The sequence below is a fragment of the Orcinus orca genome, chromosome 3, assembly GCF_937001465.1.
Source record: "Orcinus orca chromosome 3, mOrcOrc1.1, whole genome shotgun sequence".
Classification (NCBI taxonomy): domain Eukaryota; kingdom Metazoa; phylum Chordata; class Mammalia; order Artiodactyla; family Delphinidae; genus Orcinus; species Orcinus orca.
The window spans coordinates 112,256,434-112,274,873 of record NC_064561.1 but is presented as its reverse complement, the minus strand read 5'-3'; the positions used below and the strand labels follow the sequence as shown (position 1 = coordinate 112,274,873).

General features: G+C 37.8%; 1 long non-coding RNA gene across 1 annotated transcript in view; it reads left to right on the top strand.

Moving 5' to 3' along the window:
- The window catches only part of LOC117195725 (uncharacterized), a 45,378-nt gene that overhangs the window by 6,738 nt on the left and 20,200 nt on the right, over nt 1–18,440 (top strand). Inside the window, exon 3 of the long non-coding RNA XR_004475523.2 lies at nt 8,780–8,915. This is a non-coding gene — a long non-coding RNA (uncharacterized LOC117195725). The remainder of the gene's footprint in view (nt 1–8,779; nt 8,916–18,440) is intronic.

Below are 18,440 nucleotides of genomic sequence, written 5' to 3'. Positions count from 1 at the left end.
TTGTGATAAAATTCAGTACCAAATTTGGTTTCTGTTTTCCATCGTTAAATAGTGTGGTATGTGTTACGTGAATGCCATTTAATCTTCTTATTTTTGATTTTCGATTTAATATATAATCATTCGTAATTCTACTATTCACCCGGAGATGCCACTGTTAACATTTTGTTACATTTCCATCTAGATGTACAACTAAGAAAGAAAAGCATTACCAGTTAAGCAATGATAGTGCTTCTTATCAAGTACACTTTTTAAACTTTAAAAAAATTACATAAGCTTTAGGTGTATAGCATTATAATTTGACACCTGTACACACGACAAAGTGATCACTACCACAAGTCTAATTGCCATTCACCACCATCCCCTTCCCCATTTTCACCCACCCTCCAAACCCCCTTTCCCTCTGGTAACCACTAAGCTGATCTCTGTATCTATGAGTTTATTTTTATTTTATTTTGTTTGTTCACTTGTTTTGTCTTTTTAGATTCCACATATGAGTGAAATCATAAGGTATTTGTCTTTCTCCATTTGACTTATTTCACTTAGCATAATGCTGTCCAGGTCCATTCATGTCGTTGCGGATGGCAGGATTTCCTTCTCTTTTTATAACCAAGTAATAATCCGCTTTGTATATATAACGCACCTTTATCCATTCATCCATCTATGGACACTTAAGTTGTATCCATATTTTGGCAATTATAAACAATTCTGCAGTGAATATGAGGGTGCACGTATCTTTTCAAATTAGTGGTTCCGTGTGCTTCGAGTAAATACACAGACATGGAATAGCTGGGTCATATGGTAGTTCTTAATTTTTTGAGGAATCTCCCTACTGGTTTCCACTGTGGCTGCACCAATTTACAGTTCCACCAACAATGTATGAGGGTTCCTTTTTCTTTGCATTCTCTCCAACATTTGTCATTTCTTGTCTCTTTGATAGTAGCCATGCTAACAGGCGTGAGGTGAGATCTCATTGTGGTTTTTGTTTGCGTTTCCTGATAATTAGGAAATTATCTGCCTGTTGGCCATCTGTATGTCTTCTTCGGAAAAATGTCTATTCAGACCCTCTGCCCATTTTTTAATCGGGTTGTTTGTTTTCTCGTTGTTGAGTCTAGTAGGCTATTTTGACAACAGATTTGATTAGTAGCTCCAAAGGTATAGTCTCTTTAATTAATTTGTAACACTTAGGCCCTGCTAAGTTAGATGAGTTGAAAAACTTTATTCATCCAGGCTCAAAGTGGCATCAGGCCTACAAGAAGGATCAGAAATGCTAAATTTCTTTTCTGAACTATTTTATGATTTTTGACCAGGCACAGCATTATGTAATGAGGGTAAAAGAATTCTAATTATAATAACTCATATTTTCTGATGGATATTGGGTTTTAGTGGCAAAGTATAATTGAAAGGAACGAGTTCTCAGTTTTTTACATAAAACTCATATTTGGCTAACTGGAATTTCATGTTCAATATCTTACTTGGAGAATTTTACCCTTCCAGTCATCTACATTTTTTCTTTTGATGTTGAGGATCATTATGAATGATTTAAAAAACCCAAAACTTGTTACTCACTGCCACTACCTTTTCAATACTGTTTAATGGAAGCATTTTACAAAGGTCTGCCATCTAAGGTTAGTTTTATTTATTGTGGTTAATTATTATTAATATCGTAATTTAAAAATTGTAAGAGAGAATTCTTGCTCCTCACCCATCTGTAATCAGCTCAGTTTTCATGTTACTTTCATTTCTGTTGTTGGGGAATTTTACTTGCTACCACACTGAAGAAGTAGCTATGATGAAGGAAGTGTTTCATGTGAAAAGCTGTAAGGAGGAGGGGCAATTTAAGTTTAAAAGTTTGCTGAGGACTCACTGTCTCCAGAATTTTACAAATTTCAAATGACCTTGTTTCAGGATTATGGAACAGGTTAGGTGATAGCTAAACCTTAAAATCACAGTTTCAGTCTATGACATAGTAAATTCATATGTGGATCATCAGCAATTAGCTTTATATTTGTCGTTTTTGTAACATAAACATCTTTGTAGTTCTTGTATAAACTTCTTAATACATTTCAGTGGAAACATGAGGCAACTAAAATTTTCTTCCTCAACTTGCTATAACATTTTGTGGTCATGTAAGAGTTTCAAATTATTTTGCTGCAGAGAATCTGATTGAAAGAAATTTAATGCTTTAATATTTTGGACTTTGAAACATATATGAAGGATTTTGTTGGCAGGGAGTTACACATGCTGTCGTGAAGATGTATAAAGCAAAGTATCCAAAGTGAAGAACAGAATTAAATCATGAATAATTTACAAATTAAAATAATACAGTGTGTCTTGGTTTTTAGAAAGTGGGAGTAGTGCTTAGATAAAGCCAAAACAATTTTGTAAGGTATGTGTTAAAAACAGAATTTGGAAGCTAGAGTAGATGCCCTTTTACCCAATACTTATAATGTCCAAATCATATCTTTTGCACTCTTAGAAATAAGGAACACTTAGTTCTACCAGTGAGCCACTTGAATAGGGAAACATCTTTTAACTTTAATTTGTCATTTATTATTATTATTATTTATTGCTATCATTTGAATCTGTTTTGGTGAAACTTGGTAAAAGCCCTCAGAAAGGTGAATGTGTAAGAAGAAATTGAGTTGAGCCCTGCCCCTCCCATAGGTCTTTCTGCAAATGAATAGGAGGGAGAAAACCTTTCAGAAAGGGTCACTTGATAGAAAACTAGCCAGTGGGAGATTATTGCAGGCAAACACTGGATTGTAAAATAGAGTCATGATCCTAAAGAGGATAAAGTAGGAAAGAACAAAAGACCCAAATGTTATTCTTTTTCTAGCACTAGCTTTTCTCAACCTCACAAAGCTTGATGATTTTGTTCTAATCATATATATATATATATATATATATATATATATATATATATATATATATATTTTTTTTTTTTTTTCTGTCTCTGCAATGATGGTAACTCCAAATGAAATGAAATGTTGGCCACTGGCTTGGAGACAGTGGTGGCCAATAGTTAGAGGGCAAAGCTGATTAAGTGAAATGCATAAAAATCACCAAAACACTGGTAAGAAAGACCCATCAGAGACTAGTGTGGGGCTGAAAGCCAAGAGATCTGTCTCCTGGTGGATATGGGGGACAGTGAAGGATGAGAGGAGAGTGGTGGTGGACAGGTAGTCCAGAGATGCCTCTGTGGTCAGACTCACGTTCAACGAATGGGCATGGCGCAGGCATGTCTGGTAATGACAGCAAGTCAAGCAGACTTTTCAGGGGACTGGGAAGCCTGGATGATAACAGAAGATGGGGGTGAGGATGGAGCAGTTTTTTCTTTTATAGCTGTGTGGCACATGCATACATTGGCCAAGAAGTCCAGAAACTACCAGGTTCACTGAGTGGGGTGTGTATGTGAGAAAGAGATCATCATTATAACAACCAGAATACTAGCATATCTTACAGCAGCCATTGTGCTTTCTACTCTTATTTGGTGTTTCTACTCTTATCTTATTTAGTCCTCTTAACAGCCCAATGAAGTGAATACTATTATATCCATTTTGTAAACAAGGAAACAAGCTTGGGATGATGAAGTAAGTTGTCCAAACGTATACAGTTGGTAAAAGGTGGTGCTAGGATTTGAACCTGTGCTCTTAAATCATTAGGCCATACTGCAAGCAAGTCAGTAGGCTTATTTGTTAATAACTCCTCCAAGAAGGCTCCTGTAACCATCCTTTCCTCCCCTAGTTTGGATTATATATTTCTCTTCTTTGTACACAGCACCTTTTAAGACCCTGTTCCTTAACAATCTTTTATATAGTTTGTGCATTAATTGCCTCTTGCATAATACTCTAAGCCTCTCAAGGGCAGTCTCCATATCTTATCTAGTGCTCAAGCGTTAATCATTTTTATATTTCCAGCACTTAGCGTAGTGCCTGGCAAATAATACACGCTCAATAAGTATTTATTGATATGTGATATATTGATAATGGAGTGTTACCTTTAAGCAATTTTCCATTGTAAGATTGTAGAATCTTTTTTTTTTAACATACACATAGTAAAGTGCACAAATTGTAAATTTACAGCTTGATTTTTACTTATTTATTTAAATTTATTTATTATATTTATTTATTTTTGGCTGTGTTGGGTCTTCGCCGCTGCGCACGGGCTTTTCTCCAGTTGCGGTGAGCGGGGGCCACTCCTCGTTGAGGTGCGCGGGCCTCTCATTGCCGTGGCTTCTCCCGTTGCGGAGCGCAGGCTCTGAGTGCGCGGGCCTCAAGTAGTCGTGGCACTCAGGCTCAGCAGTTATGGCTCACGGGCTTATTTGCTCCACGGCATGTGGGATCTTCCCAGACCAGGGCTCGAACCCGTGTCCCCTGCACTGGCAGGCGGACTCTCAACCACTGCGCCACCAGGGAAGCCCCTGTAAGATTGTAGAATCTTATGGGAAGTTTTCCCAGAGGACCACATGAGACTGAAGAATTAAAAATAAGATTTAAGTTTCAAACCATCATTTTATAAAAGTATGCCGATTGCCACAAGGTCACCATCATGATGTATTATCCAATACTAGTTAAAGCAAATAAGGATTACTATTTGCTAAAGTTTTATGGTTATAAAGTAATAATCATATTAAAATTCATATATCCTCTTTGGGCATTTTTCTACTTATATTACATTTGGTATATTGTTTACAATTGATGAACAAAGAGTCTTCCAGCCTGCTTTTGATTGCTTAGGAAAAATCCAGTTGTGTGCCACAGCAGAGAGCAAAATACAAGACTGTAAGAATTTGGGAAGTTAAATGAAACTTGTAATATTGTTTATCTGTATTTTAACAGTGTTTCACAGCTGACATTTAATAAAGTATTCTGAACAGATTTGCAAGTAGGTAATAGGTTTATTTCAAAGATTTCAATTATGTAATATTTTATTTGCTACATATATTTAGATTATGTATCGGTGATATCTCTCTTAGAAATAAAATCACTAAAAACATTTCTGAAGACAAACACTTCTTCATTCATACGTTTGGTAAATTCATCAGTCTGGTATGTGAAACCCTGGTCATTAAAAATATATATTATTTTAAAATGACTACATACATTGTTGACTCTTGACCAACTTGAGGGTTATAGGCACCAACCTTCCCCCTCCCCTGTGCATATAATCCGTGTATAACTTTATAGTCAGCCCTCCATTTCCCAGGTTCCTCCGAATCCAAGGTCCTGCAACCTCTGATTCAACCAACCCTAGGCAACCTTGGATAGCCTAGTACTCTAGTATGTATTTAGTGGAAAAAAATCCCCATATCCATGCAGTTCAAACCCATGTTGCTCAAGGGTCACCTATATTTTTAAGTATGTTTTTATTTTTAAAAATAATGAAACAATTAGGTGGAAAATAGTGCCATTTTTGCTGTGGAGAAGCAGATTTTTATGCATTTATGACTTGAGATGTAACATTCTAGATGCTTGCAAGATATCACAAAGCATGAGCAATGGTTAGTACTGTGGATTAAATTTGTTTGTATAAATTTAACTCTGAAAATATGAATTACTTTTTCTTTAATAATGAAGAGAAAAGCTTTAGGGATGTGGTTAGTGTATTTATATGCTTTACCAAGCAAAGGGGATCTATGATTAAATCATATAATTAACAAAGACAAAACAATGATAGTTAAATTTAGAGAAAGTGTAGTCAGTGAGTAGAAATATACAATCATGTAATTCTGAATTTTCACTTCTGGAAGACGAAACACAATATAAGGTAGAGAGCTTCAAAATACCCACATATTTTTCTTCACAATTATGAGACTCCAAAGAGCTTTAAATATATTATATTCAATGTCCAGTCTGTCAATGTAGGACTCATTAATTGTTACTGTTGAATTGTTATTCTTTTTTACAAGAGGACTTTCTTTCCCAAAACAATGTTTAGTTATTAATAAACAACTCTTTAAGTGATTGAAAACATTGTTTTCCACAAATTTATATATTTGGCACTCATTGTTTTGTAATATGTTAAAAGTGTATTTTCTTATATATATATATTTATATATTTGTGTGTATATATATATATATATACACACACACACACACACACACTATATTTGCTATACTATATATATGTAGAATTTGCTGTGGGGACTTACATGTGTTTATTCACTAGAAAGGAAGGAAAGAAATATCCCATTGCCTGAGCAGAGCTAATAGTTTCTGGTATTATTTCCCAGAAGATAACTTTCTGTAAGAACATGTGTTTTCTTTAAAAAAGTAAATAAAATTAAAAAGAACTCTAGCCTGCACGCAGCAAAGAAGACCCAACGCAGCCAAAATTAAAAAAAAAAAACAAAAAAAACTCTATCATAGAGACTTGTGATATTTGTGTTAAGAAGAAACAATCTTTACTTGCTTGATAAATAGGGTACATAAAAAGATTAGGTATGAAAAGAAGACAGCTAAGGAGCTCTAGAGAGAAAAAATACGTTTGACTATTTACATAATTCTTAAAACATAAAATGATGAAGGTGGTGGGCTAAGCTCTTCATGCGCTTTATATCATTTGATCTTAACAACAATACAGTTATCCTTGTTTTACAGATGAGGAAATTGAGGCTTAGAAAGGTTGAGTAACTTGTTCAAGGTCACACCCTGAGTGGCAGAGTTATCTGTACAGGAATGCAGTTTAAGAGGGAATATAAACAAATAGTTACAATAGAGATATGTATGCAATAGACAGAGTTACTAGTAGGATTAGTATAGCGTTAGGGAGCATCTAGCAAATATAGTGAAGCCTGATCCAGTGTTCAGGCAGAGCTTTCCCAAAAGAGTTGAGATTCACTAGCGAGGAGAGGGAAATTGGGGGAGTGCTTAATGATCAAGCTAGAGAAGTAAACAGAGGCCAGATTTTCAGAACCTTACAGTGAGAACATTTATGTTATGATTGTCCTGGTTGGGACACTTGAGAGTGAAAAGGAGGCCAATAATGTCTGTGTTGGTACAACAGAAATGAACAAAACCTGTTTGGGCAAACCAGGAATTCACTGAGATGAGGAACATGAGAAGGAGTGAGGATGATAGTGAATTTGTATTTGTTCAGTTTCATATTTGTTCATTTAAAATTTTTTTGATTTTTATAATTCTGAAACAATTAAAAATTGATAGAAAATTTCCAGGCATAAAAAAGTACAAAGACTTTTTTTCCTGAACCATTTGGAAGTAATTTGCCAGTATGCTGCTCCACTACCCCTGAATACTTTACTGTGTATTCCTATAAATAAGGACATTTGCCTACATAAACATAACACAACCGTGGAAATCAGGTCATTGACATTATACATGACTACCATCTACTCCACAAATCCCAATCAAGTTTGTTGTCTTAATACTATCCTTTAGAGCAAAAGGATACAGTTCAGAATCACCTGCTGCATATAGTTATCATGCCTCTTTAGTCTCCTTCAGTTGGGAGCAGCAAAACAATCTTTCCTGGTTTTTAATGACCTTGACATTTTGAAGATTACAGATCGGTTGTTTTATGGACTATACCTCTGGGCCTTTTCCAGCCTGGGTTCTGGAAGGGAATGAAACCCTAACATCCTAAAGCATCTATTGTATGAAAAAATTAACTTCTCTCAGTACACCTAAAACAGTATTAGTTATGAAGCATTCTTGAGAGAGTTGAGGAAATAGTCACTGTGTTCTCTGGCTCAGCTGAAGAAAGCTAAATTATTAGATTTTGACAGGAATACCTCGAAAGTGATGATGTTTTCTTCTCATTGAACCCTATTAGATGACATACAATTTTGATTTGTCCCATTACTAATGGTCACTTGATTAAGGATGTGTCTGTCAAGATTCTTAACAATGAAGTTTTTTTTTTTTTTTTGGTAACTAGTAAGTATTTTGCAGGGAAGTTCTTTGAGACTGCAAGTATATCATTCCTAATCAAACTTTCAGTATACTCATTTATTTATTTGTAGTACTATTGGGCCTTAATTCATTGCTATCATTATTTATCTTGATGTTCAAATTGTGCCCAATTTAGCTACAGGAAACCCCTTCCAGGTAGCTTGTGTGTCTCTTGACATGTTTCCATCACTTTCTGACTACTTTCTTTCTTTCTGGTACAAGATATTAACAAGTTTATCTTGTACTTTCCCTACCCTAGCCCTGGAATCAGCCATTTTAGACCTGAGTCTTTTTAGTGGCGAATAATATTTAGAAGACAGGATCTGGGCACTAGGTGTGCTCTTTGCTTTTGGAGTATGGTGCTTGAAGGCTCAGTGAAGAGAGCTAGGACATATATGCATGTATATATGAATGTATGTATACACCTTTGCATTATATCTATCTATCTGGCCATGAATGTACACTGATACCATTAGTTCTAATCTAGTACCTCAGAGTTTCTTCTAATTTTCTTCCTTTACATATATGTTACCCCCCCTTTTTTTTTTTTTTTTTGCGGTACGCGGGCCTCTCACTGTTGTGGCCCCTCCCGTTGCGGAGCACAAGCTCCAGACGCGCAGGCTCAGTGGCCATGGCTCATGGGCCCAGCCGCTCTGCGGCATGTGGGATCTTCCAGGACCGGGGCACGAACTCGTGTCCCCTGCATCAGCAGGTGGACTCTCAACCACTGCGCCCCCAGGGAAGCCCTACCCTCTTTTTTGATGCTGAGAAACCTGGCTCCCTTTGGCCTTATTAGATTTACTTGTTTAGCCAATCTCCCTGTATGTAATCAATCTCTCCTTTCCACTGCCATCCCTTCTCCCATATAGATGCACTTTTCTCCTGTGTGGGCTCTGTTATCCACATCAGACTGCCCCTCTACATGGATGTATCCTCACCCTACTCAGGCTGGGCCTCTCCACACTGGACTGACCTTTCTGTGATGCTGTCTTCACCCTGTACCAGGTGGGCTCTGACTCGCATGCTGCCATTGTTTCTTCTTCCTGGGCCCTTCCTTCCACAAGCAGGGCAGATATACAACTACTTTAATTTAGTTGTGAATGAGAAGAGAAAGGGCAGTAGCTAAAAGGTGACTCATTCAGGAAAGAATTGTTTTTTTATAAGATGCCCATCTGGAGGGTAAGTTTAAAGATATATCAATAGAAGAGACAGAGATAATTGATAAAGCTGCTTCTCTCAGAAGGTAGAAAAGAATGGGATCTAAGAGCATAATCCTAAGGATTAGTTTTAAGTATGAGAAAAGACCATGTTCCCACTCCAGCAGAGACCAGGAGGGAAGAATGGGTTTAATACAGGTTTGTTTGAGAGTTTCCTGCCTGGGAGAGGAGTAAATTTCCATCCTATGGCTTTTACTTTCTCTGTATGGACATTCTTGAGAAGGAGTCATTTACTTGGAGATTTGAGGAGAGTGGAGAAGGTTCTAAAATCACTGTGGAAAATGAGAAGTGAAATGAGCAAAAACACAGGAAGATTTCTGTGTGGCATGGAAAATCTAACTGAAAATAGAAACTGAAAATGAGTGAAGACACTAACCCAAACGGTTGCAGTATTTTCTCCAGCAGTCCCAGCACTAGGAGTGGAGAAGGCAGTTTTTATCAGGCAAACAGAAAGACATGGTGCAAGTAAGTTGAGGATATTGGCTAGAGAGAGGTTGACATGAAGGAAATGAATATTGAATGTTGAATAGTTCTTTTGTAAAGAAAAATTTATTGAAGTGTAGTTGATTTACAATGCTGTGTTAGTTTCAGGTGTACAGCAAAGTGATTCAATTATATATATAATTATGTATATTTAGATTCTTTTCCATTATATGTTATTACAAGATACTGAGTATAGTTCCCTGTGCAACAAGTATGTCCTTGTTGGTTATCTATTTTATATACAATAGTGTGTATATTTTAATCCAAAGCTCTTTTAATTTATCCCTCCCTCTCTTTTCCCTTTGGTAACCATAAGTGTATTTTCTGTGTCTGTGAGTCTATTTCTGTTTTGTAAATAAGTTCATTTGTATCATCATTTTAGATTCCACATACAAGCGATATCATATGATATTTGTCTTTCTCTGTTTGACTTACTTCACTTGGTATGATAATCTCTAGACCCATCCATGTTGCTGCAAATGGCATTATTTCATTCTTTTTTATGGCTGAGTAATAGTCCATTGTATATATATTACCACATCTTCTTTATCCTGAAATGAATAGTTCTTTAAACTGTTAGAAAAGTAAGGAAAGAAAGGAGGGTTCTGGAATAGGGACAGTAGATGGGTCATGCCTATCCCAAGGTCCTTGTGTGATTTGGTCCCAAACAGTAAGAAACCAACTCTGTCTAACTTAAAGGTATGTGTGTAGAGGTGGGAAGGGAAAGGATTTATTATATGTATATTGAGTAACTCACAGAATTTAAAATCAGGCTGAACAATCATGCCTCAAAGATACAGGAAGCATGCAGCTTTGGTGTTAGAGGTTTTAGGAAGCCTCTTCAGATGATCACTATGGGGATGAATCTGCTCTACCATCATTTATTCTTATGTTACTGCTCAGGATTCAAATACTGAGGGAAAGGTTAAAGTTTCATGGCTTTGCTTGGGTCAGCTAGGTGGTTGAGGGTTCTACCAAGACTGCCTGAAATGGGATAGGGGTAGTTCCTCAAAAGAAAACAAAGGTGCTGTTAAGAGAAGGAGGAGAATGGATGCTATGCCGGCAAAAACAAAAGATGTTCAGCACTAGTAGATTGCATGTGTGGTATTGAATTTACGCAGGATAAAGCATGATTTGATACAGAAGGGAAGATGATGAATAAAATACTAATCCTTGTTTTTTTTACTTTTATTTTTCTTAATCACAAAAATAATAAATGTACATAGTAAAAATAATTAAAGATATCTCCTTTTCCCCAAGTCTTTTGTGACTGTGTAACAATGACCAAGATATGACAGCAAAGGGGAGAACTGGGTAGAAGGTGATAGATTGATTTGAAAGTCATGGCTTGAACATTTTCTGTGGTTCAGGTCTGTCAGGTGTACTGTGGATAGGAAAGTGCATAATGAGAGTTTGGTCTCTTGCTCATAAGTTAAAGTACAAAGCAGTGCATTGAAAACTTTAAAGTCAATACAAATCCAAAGTTGGTTTTACTAAAAATGTCTCCTTTTGGAAAAGACATAAGTAAGTATGTGTCTTCAACTTATATGATAAAATAAATTTATATGATTTTTTATTCTTTTAAAATCTCCTTCCATAAACCCTACATTTAAGAATTGACTTTAAAAAAAAAAAAAAGAATTGACTTCTTTTTTATCTTTGTTCTTTTTATTCATTATTTTTGAGACAATGCGTAACCTCCTTTCCCCCCTAAAACAACCCCTCCCAGCTTGCTTTCAGAAGTCAACATTTTCATGCAAACAGTTTATTGAGTAGACTCTACATTGTGCATATTAACACAGTAATGTTTTTATTTTTCCCCAATCACAATTCCCGATAGTGCTATATAGAATCTCCCAAGACAATTTCTTGGGTACATTCCACAACTTTCTCATCACTTTCAGTTATTAAAAAAACAAAGCAGAACCAGACTAATTTCACTCCAGTGTAAAAATCCAATCTCAAATCTGATTCAAATGTAATCCTCTCAATTCCCTCTACTAGCATCTAACTCCTTTGTTGGGGAGGAGGAATATGAGAGATGGCAGGGGTTGCTTACTGGAGATGAAGAGTGCCCCTCCCCACAAGACTACATGATTCTGTTGCTGCTGGTATTCTTTGAGGATGTGGTGGTCTCCTCATAACTTTGTGCAATTTTTAGAGTTGTTTAGCTTCACCTTGGGTCACCTGCAGAGGGGGCACCCATGTCTTCCTGTAGTCTTGCCTTTGGTCCACATCCCAACCATTTCTCCTCTCTTCTTTATATTCCTTCATATGGTGTCAAATATGGTAGTTCTCGTCTGTACCCTCTGAAAGACGAGGAGACCTGGAATGGGTTGGAGGTTTTCTCACCTTCTTCTTAAGTTTCCTATAACATGGTCTCTTTTTGTTCCACTTTCCTGGGCTCAGACAGTAAGTCCTCTTCCTTCAAAATCTCCAGAAAAGAAGCAGGCACAATTCTTGGTGTTCACATATGTTCCCAAATTCCAAAGGACACAAGTCAAATTCTCCCCCAGACTCTCCCACGGGGCTCACTGCACTTTGAAGGCAGGCATCAGGTTGGTCTCTAGGTACCTGACTCTGCAAGTCTTCAGCCAGGTAGCAGGCTGTCAACCTTCCCTCTTTGCCAGTACTCACTTTCTGTTTTCCATTGAAACTCCATGCTCCCTTGGCTTCTGGAGGGTTGACGGGAAATACCTTTCGGCTGACCTAGGACTGAGATGTTGGTTGGGAGGAGCAAAGGTGGTTCTGAGTTAGTCCTTCAGGAGGTTTTTGGCCCCAGTGGTTGGAGAAGCCTTTTTTTTCTACTTTCAAATTTTATTTATTTCTACAGCAGACTCTTATTAGTTATCTATTTTATACATATTAGTGTCAATCATATGATATATGTCAATCCCAATTCATCCCACCCCCCCACTCCCCCCCTGCTTTCCCCACTCGGTGTCAATACATTTGTTCTCTACATCTGTGTCTCTATTTCTGCCTTGCAAACCGGTTCATCTATACCATTTTTCCAGATTCCACATATATCCACTAATAAAAGATATGTGTTTTTCACTTTCTGACTTACTTCACTCTGTATGACAGTCTCTGGGTCCATCCACATCTCCACAAATGACCCAATTTCGTGCCTTTTTATGGCTGAGTAATATTCCATTGTATATATGTACCACATCTTCTTTATCCATTCATCTGTCGATGGGCTTTAGGTTGCTTGCATGACCTGGCTATTGTAAATAGTGCTGCAGTGAACATTGCGGTGCATGTGTTTATTGAATTATGGTTTTCTCTGGGTATATAGTGGGATTGCTGGGTCATATGGTAATTATATTGTTAGTTTTTTAAGGACCCTCCATACTGTTCTCCATAGTGGCTGTATCAATTTATATTCCCACCAACAGTGCAAGAGGGTTCCCTTTTCTCCACATCTCCCCAGCAATTGTTGTTTGTAGATTTTCTGATGATACCCATTCTAACCAGTGTGAGGTGATTACCTCATTGTAGTTTTGATTTGCATTTCTCTAATAATTAGTGATGTTGAGGAGCTTTTCATGTGCCTCTTGGCCATCTGTAGGTCTTCTTTGGAGAGATGTCTATTTAGGTCTTCTGCCCATTTTGGGATTGGGTTGTTTGTTTTTTGACTATTGAGCTGCACGAGCTTTCTATCCTGTTCCATTGATCTATATGTCTGTTTTTGTGCCAGCACCGTACTGTCTTGATTATTGTAGCTTTCTGGTATAGTCTGAAGTCAGGGAGTCTGATTCCCCCAGCTCCGTTTTTTTTTTTTCCCCTCAAGATTACTTTGGATATGTGGGTTATTTTGTGTCTCCATACAAATTTTAAGATGTTTTGTTCTAGTTCTGTAAAAAATGCCATTGGTAATTTGCTAGGGATTGCATTGAATCTGTAGATTGCTTTGGGTAGTATAGTCATTTTCACAATACTGAGTCTTCCAATCCAAGAAGGTATCTCTCCAGGTATCTCTCCATCTGTTTGTGTCACCTTTGATTTCTTTCATCAGTGTCTTATAGTTTTCTGAGTACAGGTCTTTTACCTTCTTAGGTAGGTTTATTCCTAGGTATTTTATTCTTTTTGTTGCAGTGGTGAATGGGATTGTTTCCTTAATTTCACTTTCTGATCTTTCGTTGTTAGTGTATAGGAATGCAAGATATATCTGTGCATTAATTTTGTATCCTGCAAATTTACCAGATTCATTGATTAGCTCTAGTAGTTTTCTGGTGGCATCTTTAGGTTTTTCTAGGTAGTGTATCATGTCACCTGCAAACAGTGACAGTTTTACTTCTTCTTTTCCAATTTGTATTCTTTTCCTTTTTTTTCCTTCTCTGATTGCCATGGCTAGGACTTCCAAAACTATGTTGAATAATAGTGGCAAAAGTGGACATCCTTGTCTTGTTCCTGATTTTAGAGGAAATGCTTTCCATTTTTCACCATTGAGAATGATGTTTGCTGTGGGTTTGCCGTATATGGCCTTTATTATGTTGAGGTAGGTTCCCTGTATGCCCACTTTCTGGAGAGTTTTTATCATAAATGGGTGTTGAATTTTGTCAAAAGCTTTTTCTGCATCTATTGAGATGATCATATGGCTTTTATTCTTCAACTTGTTAATATGGTGTATCGCATTGATTGATTTGTGTATACTGAAGAATCCTTGCATCCCTGGGATAAATCCCACTTGATCACAGTATATGATCCTTTTAATGTGTTGTTGGATTCTGTTTGCTAGTATATTGTTGAGGATTTTTGCATCTATATTCATCAGTGATATTGGTCTGTAATTTTCTTTTTTTGTAGTATCTTTGTCTGGTTTTGGTATCAGGGTGATGGTGGCCTCGTAGAATGAGTTTGGGAGTGTTTCTTCCTCTGCAATTTTATGCAAGAGTTTGAGAAGGATGGGTGTTAGCTCTTCTCTAAATGTTTGATAGAATTCACCTGTGAAACCGTCTGGTCCTGGACTTCTGTTTGCTGGAAGGTTTTTTTTTTTTGGGGGGGGTACGTGGGCCTCTCACTGTTGCGGCCTCTCCCATTGTGGAGCACAGGCTCCGGACGCACAGGCTCAGCGGCCATGGCTCACGGGCCCAGCCGCTCCGCGGCATGTGGGATCTTCCCGGACCGGGGCACAAACCCGTGTCCCCTGCATCAGCAGGCGGACTCTCAACCACTGCACCACCAGTGAAGCCCCTGCTGGAAGGTTTTTAATCACAGTTTCAATTTCATTACTTGGGATTGGTCTGTTCACACTTTCTGTTTCTTCCTGGTTCAGTTTGGAAGGTTATACTTTTCTAAGAATTGGTACATTTCTTCCAGGTTGTCCATTTTATTGGCATAGAGTTGCTTGTAGTAGTCTCTTAGGATGATTTGTATTTCTGTGTTGTCTGTTGTAACTTCTCCTTTTTCATTTCTAATTTTTTTGATTTGAGTCCTCTCCCTCTTTTTCTTGATGAGTCTGGCTAAAGGTTTATCAATTTTATCTTCTCAAAGAACCAGCTTTTAGTTTTATTGATATTTTCTATTGTTTTCTTTGTTTCTATTTCATTTATTTCTGCACTGATCTTTATGATTTCTTTCCATCCACTAACTTTGGGTTTTGTTTGTTCTTCTTTCTCTAGTTCCTTTAGGTGTACGTTTAGATTGTTTATTTGAGATTTTTCTTATCTTGTGAAGTAGGATTGTATTGCTATAAACTTCCCTCTTAGAACTGCTTCTGCTGCATCTCATAGGTTTTGGATCGTCGTGTTTTTGTTGTCATTTGTCTTTAAGTATTTTTTGATTTCCTATTTGAATTTTTCAGTGATCTCTTGGTTATTTAGTAACGTATTATTTAGCCTCCATGTGTTTGTGTTTTTTCTTTTTTTTCCCCTGTAATTTATTTCTAATCTCATAGCATTGTGATCAGAAAAGATGCTTGATATGATTTCAATTTCATTAAATCTTTTTTTTTTTTTTTTGTGGTACGTGGGCTCTCACTGTTGTGGCCTCTCCCATTGCATAGCACAGGATCTGGACACGCAGGATCAGCGGCCATGGCTCATGGGCCCAGCCGCTCCGTGGCATGTGGGATGTTCCCGGACTGGGGCACGAACCCGTGTCCCCTGCATTGGCAGGTGGACTCTCAACCACTGCGCCACCAGGGAATTCCCAGTTTTCTTAAATTTACCAAGGCTTGATTTGTGACCCAAGATGTGTTCTATCCTGGAGAATGTTCCATGTGCACTTGAGAAGAAAGTGTAATCTGCTGTTTTCGGATGGGATGTCCTGTAAATATCAGTTAAATCTATCTGGTCTTTTGTGTCATTTAAAGCTTCTGTTTCCTTATTAATTTTCTGTCTGGATAATCTGTCCATTGGTGTAAGTGAGGTGTTAAAGTCCCCCACTATTATTGTGTTACTGTTGATTTCCTCTTTTATAGCTGTTAGCATTTGCCTTATGTGTTGAGGTGCTCCTGTGTTTGGTGCATATATATTTATAATTGTTATATCTTCTTCTTGGATTGATCCCTTGATCATTATGTAGTGTTCTTCCTTGTCTCTTGTAACATTCTTTATTTTAATATGTATTTTATCTGATTTGAGTATTGCTACTCCAGCTTTCTTTTGATTTCCATTTGCATGGAATAGCTTTTTCCGTCCCCTCACTTTCAGTCTGTATGTGTCCCTAGGTCTGAAGTGGGTCTCTTGTAGACAGCATATATATGGGTCTTGTTTTTGTGTCCATTCAACAAGCCTGTATCTTTTGGTTGGAGCATTTAATCCATTCACATTTAAGGTAATTTTTGATATGTATGTTCTTATTACCATTTTCTGAATTGTTTGGGGTTTGTTTTTGTAGGTCCTTTTCTTCTCTTGTGTTTTCCACTTAGAGACGTTCCTTTAGCATTTGTTGTAGAGGTGATTTGGTGGTGCTGAATTCTCTTAGCTTTTGCTTGTCTGTAAAGCTTTTGATTTCTCTGTCGAATCTGAATGAAATCCCTGCCGGGTAGAGTAATCTTGGTTGTAGGTTCTTCCTTTCATCACTTTACATGTATCGTGCCACTCCCCTCTGGCTTGTAGAGTTTCTGCTGAGAAATCAGCTGTTAACCTTATGGGTGTTCCCTTGTATGTTATTTGTCATTTTTCCCTTGTTGCTTTTAATAATTTTTCTTTGTCTTTAATTTTTGTCAATTTGATTACTATGTGCCTTGGTGTGTTTCTCCTTGGGTTTATCCTGCCTGGGACTCTCTGTGCTCCTTGGACTTGGGTGGCTATTTCCTTTCCCATGTTAGGGAAGTTTTCGACTATAATCTTTTAAAATATTTTCTTGGGTCCTTTCTCTCTCTCTTCTCCTTCTGGCACCCCTATACTGTGAATGTTGGTACATTAAATGTTGATCCGGAGGTCTCCTGGGTTTTTTTCTTTTCCTTTCATTCTTTTTTCTTTATTCTCTTCCATGGCAGTGAATTCCACCATTCTGTCTTCCAGGTCACTTATCCGTTCTTCTGCCTCAGTTATTCTGCTATTGATTCCTTCTAGTGTATTTTTCATTTCAGTTATTGTACTGTTCATCTCTGTTTGTTTGTTCTTTAATTCTTCTAGGTCTTTGTTAAACATTTCTTGCATCTTCTCTGTCTTTGTTTTGCCTCCATTCTTTTTCCGAGGTCCTGGATCATCTTCACTATCATTATTCTGAATTCTTTTTCTGAAGGTTGCCTATCTCCACTTCACTTAGTTGTTTTTCTGGGGTTTTATCTTGTTCCTTCATCTGGTACATAGTCCTCTGCCTTTTCATTTTGTCTGTCTATCTGTGAATGTGGTTTTTGTTCTACAGGCTGCAGAATTGTAGTTCTTCTTGCTTCTACTGTCTACCCTCTGGTGGATGAGGCTATCTGAGAGGCTTGTGCAAGCTTCCTGATGGGAGGGACTGGTGGGGGTAGAGCTGGCTGTTGCTCTGGTGGGCAGAGCTCAGTAAAACTTTAATCCACTTGTCTGCTGATTGGTGGGGCTGGGTTCCCTCCCTGTTGGTTGTTTGGCCTGAGGCGACCCATTACTGGAGCCTACAGGCTCTTTGGTGGGGCTAATCGTGGACTATGGGAGGATCACACCAAGGAGTACTTCCCAGAACTTATGATGCCAGTGTCCTTGTCCCCAAGGTGAGCCACAGCCAACCACTGCCTCTGCAGGAAACCCTCCAACACTAGCAGGTTGGTCTGGTTCAATCTGTGGGGTCACTGCTCCTTCCCCCTGGGTCCTGATGCACACGCTACTTTGTGTGTGCCCTCCAAGAGTGGAGTCTTGTTTCCCCCAGTCCTGTCAAAGTCCTGCAATCAAATTCTGAAAGTCTGATTCTCTGGGAATTCCTCCTCCTGTTGCCGGACCCCCAGGTTGAGAAGCCTGACATGGGGCTCAGAACCTTCACTCCACTGGGTGGACTTCTGTGGTATAATTGTTCTCCAGTTTGTGAGTCACCCACCCAGAGGTTTTGGGATTTGATTTTATTGTGATTGTGCCCCTCCTACCATCTCATTGTGGCTTCTCCTTTGTCTTTGGATGTGGGGTATCTTTTTCGGTGAATTCCAGTGTCTTCCTGTCAATTATTGTTCAGCAGTTAGTTATGATTCTGGTGCTCTCACAAGAGGGAGTCTGGAGAGGCCTTTAAAAGCATGAAATCCTTGTGCCTTTTTGTCATCATTTTTCAGCCAGAATAACTAATTTCAAGACAACAGAAAAAGTTCCATTCAACATTCTATTATTATAAAACTAAAGTAAATGATAACCTTTATTCTTATTTGATTCTGCAGTTTACAATGAAAAGAAAAAAAAACACACAAACTCTAGCC